We start from the raw sequence: 7,294 nt of genomic DNA on the forward strand, positions 1-7,294 counted from the left end.
AATGAATCCACCAGCAGAATAGTGAGTTCAGCTCTGGAGTATAATACAGGATGTAACTCAGGATCAGTACAGGATAAGTAATGTAATGTATGTACACAGTGACTGCACCAGCAGAATAGTGAGTGCAGCTCTGGAGTATAATACAGGACGTAACTCAGGATCAGTACAGGATAAGTAATGTAATGTATGTACACAGTGACTCAACCAGCAGAATAGAGTGCTGCTCTGGAGTATAATACAGGATAAGTAATGTATATACACAATGAATCCACCAGCAGAATAGTGAGTTCAGCTCTGGAGTATAATACAGGATGTAACTCAGGATCAGTACAGGATAGGTAATGTAATGTATGTACACAGTGACTGCACCAGCAGAATAGTGAGTGCAGCTCTGGGGTATAATACAGGATGTAACTCAGGATCAGTACAGGATAAGTAATGTATGTACACAGTGACTGCACCAGCAGAATAGTGAGTGCAGCTCTGGAGTATAATACAGGACGTAACTCAGGATCAGTACAGGATAAGTAATGTAATGTATGTACACAGTGACTGCACCAGCAGAATAGAGTGCTGCTCTGGAGTATAATACAGGATAAGTAATGTATATACACAATGAATCCACCAGCAGAATAGTGAGTGCAGCTCTGGAGTGAGTATAATACAGGATTCAACTCAGGATTACTATAGGACAAGTAATGCATGTACACAGTGACTGCACCAGCAGAATAGTGAGTTCAGCTCTGGAGTATAATACAGGATAAGTAATGTAATGTATGTACACAGTGACTGCACCAGCAGAATAGTGAGTGCAGCTCTGGAGTATAATACAGGATCAGTAATGTAATTTATGTACACAGTGAGTGCAGCTCTGGAGTATAATACAGGATGCGACTCAGGATTAGTACAGAATAAGTAACGTATATACACAGTGACTGCACAAGCAGAATAGTGAGCACAGCTCTGGAGTATAATACAGGATGTAATCAGGATCAGTACAGGATAAGTAATGTATGTACACAGTGACTGCACCAGCAGAATAGTGAGTGCAGCTCTGGAGCATAATTTATGACACAGCGCCCAGTAAGTGGTAGACCCGCTTTGGGGTATGGGGTATGGGCTATGTATGACCGATAACTGTACAAGCATCAAAAGAAAAGATTAAATTACAAAACGCAGAACCACAGAACAACTTCCTGCGAACGTGTTGTAAGAAATCAGAGCGGAGGGGCAGGAAGCTGGCGGCTGGCATATCGGCCTTCTCGGTCAGCCTCATCAGGGGTGGCTTCTTGGTTTAGACTGCGGAGCGAACGCCTGATAATCCCACAGAGGATTTCAGGGAGGACGGCGAAGCCCATTCCGTTTCCTCCTCTTGTATCCGACAGCATAAAACCGATCCCTGCAGGAAGATGGCGGGGAGACTTCGCGAATACGGTGCACGCTGCTTAGGAAATTAATACTGGCGACTTCGAGAAGCCTTCGCTGGCGGAGACCCCACCTTCAGCTAGGAGTCCCCCCAAAACAAGAGCTCAGACTGGTAACTGTGGGAAAATAAGGATAAAAAGGAGTCTCTGTCCCACCCCTCCCCCGGTGGCGGCTTCTCTTCTCCATTTCTAACAATGCACATTTATAAGTCTACAACCACCACCATCATCCTCCCCTCCATCCTGAAGGGGTTTACAAGTTGAGTTGTCGGGTTCTTTTTAGGACCGCCAAGGTAATTGATAAAGTCATGCAATGGGAGCAGCCCCATAGTCTATAGAGGGCCCACAGATGTGCAGACGACCCTCTGACCTCGAAGTGTACATCGTGGGGCCCGCATACTAGTGATGAGGGGCCCCCCTCCCCCCAGACATGCAGAAATGTTTACAGACCAGATGAATATGGGAAGACACCAGCAGATGCTGACCAATAGACCGGTGCGATACAGGGATAGGAGACGGCATGCGGGAGAAACGTTCTCCGACAGAGCCCCCGGGGCCCCCACCCCGGCCTTACTGCATGACTAACAGGGTGCTCACAGCTCAGAAACGAGAAGCTGCGATCTGCGGCTCCTCACACCCACCAGAGGATTACTGGAAGCCTTCTCCAAAATATCAGGCTGCAACACATCCATCAAAGCTACGGGGGGTGACGGCGGCCATACTGGTGGTCTCCCGGCCAACGCAACAGATGTGTGGCCATGAGCGAGGAAAAAAATTATAATAATTCTGTGTAAATTACCACGCGGTTTTTCCATTGTAATCAATAGAGAAGATCTGCAAACGTTTACGGTGCGGAATAAATTCTGTGTGAACATACCCTTAAAGTGCCTTTTACGCGAACGATACGGATTAGGTTCGGACGCGTTCAGAAAAACGCGCACCATTTCGCAAGCAATTTCAGTCTGCGATTGCGTTTAGTTTTTTCCACGCGGGTGCAATGCGCATTGATGCGTTTTTCACGCGCGTGATAAAAAAAAAAAACGTAATGCTTACAAACAACATCTCTTAGCAACCATCAGTGAAAAACGCATCGTACCCGCACTTGCTTGTGGATGCTTTGTGTTTTTCACGCAGCATCATTCACTTCTATGAAGCCTGCATTGCGCGAAAAACGCAGAATATAAAACATGCTGCGATTTTCACGCAACGCACAAACAAGGCTCATGTACGCATCACGCGTTGCACCCGCGCGGGAAAACTCGCTAGTGTGAAACGGGCCTAAGGGTACGTCCCCACAGGACGGCTACGCTGCAGAACGGCAAGTATAGGGTTTTACCGCAGCAGTCAAGTGAGCGAGCTCATGCGAAATTTTATCCAGAAATTGCATAAAAACCTCTCAAGAATTCAGTGAGTCAGCGTTACAATGTGTCAGCGCAGCACTGGACAGCAGGACTACAGATCAGGGGCGGATAGGGAACCTAAAGTGGTCCTGGAAAAAAAAAAATAATAAAAATAAAATAAAAGAGGCCTCATTTTGTAGGAGGTGGGTCAACAAAAGTAGGGGGGGGGGGGGGGAGAGAGAGAAAGCAACACCATCGCCCAAAATACCACAATTCCACACAATATTTTACCCCAAAAGCTGTCCCTCTGAGTTGGCCATAACTGGAGGCCATTTTTTCTCTTCCTCTTCCAGTAGTTAAGATAAGGAGCAGGGGGCTTAGGAGGCGAGATGTGGGACATAGTTGAATTCGGGAAGGCATGTCGCTGGCGGGTACATGACAGAGATAATTACCACTGATAGCTTAGTATATACACAGCCAGCAGCAGAGATGGGGGGCTTGGGCGGCCCCCAGGGCATCGGCCCACCGGGAAACTTCCCTGTAAGGTCTATGGGAAGGGATGAGCAATGCAAAGAACAGTCCGACATAAGGAGATCAGCGCAGAGCCTTAAAGGGGTATCCCCATCTATAAGGCAATACCACTGCTTGCTTTCTCTTGGTTTATAGTTGTGCCTGGTTACAGAGCTCCCACAATGCACTGCTCTGTGGCCCCCAGTAATCAGGACACCCCCAGCGGTGAGGACCCGTGTCAGTCTCCCAGTAATCAGGACACCCCCAGCGGTGAGGACCCGTGTCAGTCTCCCAGTAATCAGGACACCCCCAGCGGTGAGGACCCGTGTCAGTCTCCCAGTAATCAGGACACCCCCAGCGGTGAGGACCCGTGTCAGTCTCCCAGTAATCAGGACACCCCCAGCGGTGAGGACCCGTGTCAGTCTCCCAGTAATCAGGACACCCCCCAGCGGTGAGGACCCGTGTCAGTCTCCCAGTAATCAGGACACTCCCCAGCGGTGAGGACCCGTGTCAGTCTCCCAGTAATCAGGACACCCCCAGCGGTGAGGACCCGTGTCAGTCTCCCAGTAATCAGGACACCCCCAGCGGTGAGGACCCGTGTCAGTCTCCCAGTAATCAGGACACTCCCCAGCAGTGAGGACCCGTGTCAGTCTCCCAGTAATCAGGACACTCCCCAGCGGTGAGGACCCGTGTCAGTCTCCCAGTACTCAGGACACCCCCAGCGGTGAGGACCCGTGTCCGTCTCCCAGTAATCAGGACACTCCCCAGCGGTGAGGACCCGTGTCAGTCTCCCAGTAATCAGGACACCCCCAGCGGTGAGGACCCGTGTCAGTCTCCCAGTACTCAGGACACCCCCAGCGGTGAGGACCCGTGTCAGTCTCCCAGTAATCAGGACACCCCCAGCAGTGAGGACCCGTGTCCGTCTCCTAGTAATCAGGACACCCCCAGCAGTGAGGACCCGTGTCCGTCTCCCAGTAATCATGACCTGTGCCCAACTGCTGCAAATGGTAGCCCATAGCAACTGATCAGGCCTCAGAGATAATAGCTGGAATCTTATTGGTTGCTAGGGGCAGCTACGCCTATGTTTATCACCGTGACCAATCACAGAACAGCTCGCATTAATTCATTACAGTTAAAAAATAAAATAAGTTATCTGATTGGTTACAACAGATGATCACTGCTGTGTTTTTGCATTAATTTATATACAGATTACTGAAGGTTATATATTGTGTTCCGCCTGCTGAGAGTAGTAGTACATCTACTAGAATTACAACAGAGCCAAACTTAAAAACGAGTACTAACAATACTACCACCATCATCACTACTGAGAGAACTGCCACCATCACTACCACCACTAAGTAGCACTGTTGCCAACACCACTACTCCTGCAACAGCACCGCTGGGGGGCGACCCCCCAACACGCTGACGCCGCCTCTCCGCTGGGGGGCGACCCCCCAACACGCTGACGCCGCCTCTCCGCTGGGGGGCGACCCCCCAACACGCTGACGCCGCCTCTCCGCTGGGGGGCGACCCCCCAACACGCTGACGCCGCCTCTCCGCTGGGGGGCGACCCCCCAACACGCTGACGCCGCCTCTCCGCTGGGGGGCGACCCCCCAACACGCTGACGCCGCCTCTCCGCTGGGGGGCGACCCCCCAACACGCTGACGCCGCCTCTCCGCTGGGGGGCGACCCCCCAACACGCTGACGCCGCCTCTCCGCTGGGGGGCGACCCCCCAACACGCTGACGCCGCCTCTCCGCTGGGGGGCGACCCCCCAACACGCTGACGCCGCCTCTCCGCTGGGGGGCGACCCCCCAACACGCTGACGCCGCCTCTCCGCTGGGGGGCAACCCCCAACACGCTGACGCCGCCTCTCCGCTGGAGGAGACCCCCTGACACGCTGACGCCGCCTCTCCGCTGGGGGCGACCCCCTGACACCGCCTCTCCGCTGGGGGCGACCCCCAACACGCTGACGTCGCCTCTCCGCTGGGGCAACCCCCAACACGCTGACGTCACCTCTCCTCTGGAGGAGACCCCCAACACGCTGACGTCACCTCTCCTCTGGAGGAGACCCCCAACACGCTGACGTCACCTCTCCTCTGGAGGAGACCCCCCAACACGCTGACGTCACCTCTCCTCTGGAGGAGACCCCCCAACACACTGACGTCACCTCTCCTCTGGAGGAGACCCCCCAACACGCTGACATCACCTCTCCTCTGGAGGAGACCCCCCAACACGCTGACATCACCTCTCCTCTGGAGGAGACCCCCAACACGCTGACATCACCTCTCCGCTGGAGGAGACCCCCAACACGCTGACATCACCTCTCCGCTGGGGGAGACCCCCAACACGCTGACATCACCTCTCCTCTGGAGGAGACCCCCAACACGCTGACATCACCTCTCCTCTGGAGGAGACCCCCCAACACGCTGACATCACCTCTCCTCTGGAGGAGACCCCCCAACACACTGACATCACCTCTCCTCTGGAGGAGACCCCCCAACACGCTGACATCACCTCTCCTCTGGAGGAGACCCCCCAACACGCTGACGTCACCTCTCCTCTGGAGGAGACCCCCAACACGTTGACGTCACCTCTCCTCTGGAGGAGACCCCCAACACACTGACGTCACCTCTCCTCTGGAGGAGACCCCCAACACGCTGACATCACCTCTCCGCTGGGGCGACCCCCAACATGCTCAGCTGGGGGTGTCACCTCTCTGATATCAGGGCCTGTGCCATACGGTCACTCAGCTTTCCCAGGAACTAATGAGACAGTAGTACACAACAGTCCGCGCTGGGAGTTGTAGCCCCACAGCACTGTATAGAAAGCCAGCCCCTCTAATTCCCTATGACCAGCAGCACCAGTAACGGTTACTTTCCGTGATGGAGACGGCGTTCACTTACCGGACTAGTACCCAGAGAAGAGCGCGGCCCCTAGCACCGAGCAGCCGCTCTCCGGGTCTCCTCCACCGAGCAGCCCCTCACCACCGTCTATAACAGAGCAGCGGAGATCGGCACCACGTGACTTCCCAAAGACCCCTCCCCCCACCCGCTGTGCGCGTCACTGTCTGCCGGGAGGGGGGCGTGTGCTTCGCGCTGATTGGCTGCTTCCTCCCTCACAACACACTTCCAGTAAACACGGCCTGGGAATTGGCAGGAGCTCCCGGGATCACAACCTTCACCTGTGGACACTACAGGGCGCCCTGTCAGCAATGGTGTCTACTCACCATCTCTCCCTCCCCGTCGAGGAGTGGAACAGTCCATTCTATCGGCCAATGAGAATGCCGCTTCCATTATTACTGGGGAGGTTAGAAAATGTAAGAAGCGATCTGATTGGTTGTTTGATAACCAGTCCTTAGGAGGCCAACCACTGAGGAGCATACGGAAGAGCCCAAACAGGGCACAGGGGGGTCCTGTCAGCAACTGTGCAGCTAATCCCATGGAGCCTGTCATCAGAGGCCCCAGGCTGCCTGAGAACTGAAATGGTGCCACAATAAATAATACTGCCATACTGTACCCCATCTGGTAGTACTGGGCAGATGGGACCCCCATTCTCATGATTGTTGGGGGTGCCAGCATAGGGTTGCCACCTTTCCCAACAAAATATACCGGCCAAGTTGAAGGGGACATTGGTGTAATAGTAATAGAGTGGGGACATTGGTGTAATAGTAATAGAGTGGGGACATTCTATTGGGGACATTGGTGTAATAGTACTAGAGTGACATACATATTACATACATCCATGTCCTACCTTTGCCACATATTTCTGAAGCCCCTTTTTCTTATAGGATATTCTTCGCCGGAAGAGACTGTTTTCTTACACTCGGTGACGTACCGGGTCCCTTGCAGGAGCGCTGAGGCCTCTTCTTCCGGCAGTGTGTTCGGTGACATCACCGGCACTGATGGGCGGGCTTTAGCGCTGCTCTAGTCAGTAAAACGGCTAGGGCAGCGCTAAAGCCCGCCCCCATCAGAGCCGGTGACGTCACCGAACACACTGCCGGGAGGAAGCTTCTGCTCG

General features: G+C 53.6%; 1 protein-coding gene across 2 annotated transcripts in view; it reads right to left on the reverse strand.

Annotated features, from left to right (window-relative positions):
- The window catches only part of IL6ST (interleukin 6 cytokine family signal transducer), a 32,670-nt gene extending 26,355 nt beyond the window's left edge, over positions 1 to 6,315 (reverse strand). For both annotated transcript variants that reach the window (XM_044276690.1, XM_044276689.1), the window contains exon 1: positions 6,181 to 6,315. The gene's annotated coding sequence lies outside the window, so the exon portion shown is untranslated. The remainder of the gene's footprint in view (positions 1 to 6,180) is intronic.
- Positions 6,316 to 7,294: the final 979 nt, after the last annotated feature.

This window comes from Bufo gargarizans, chromosome 1, assembly GCF_014858855.1.
Source record: "Bufo gargarizans isolate SCDJY-AF-19 chromosome 1, ASM1485885v1, whole genome shotgun sequence".
Lineage (NCBI taxonomy): Eukaryota > Metazoa > Chordata > Amphibia > Anura > Bufonidae > Bufo > Bufo gargarizans.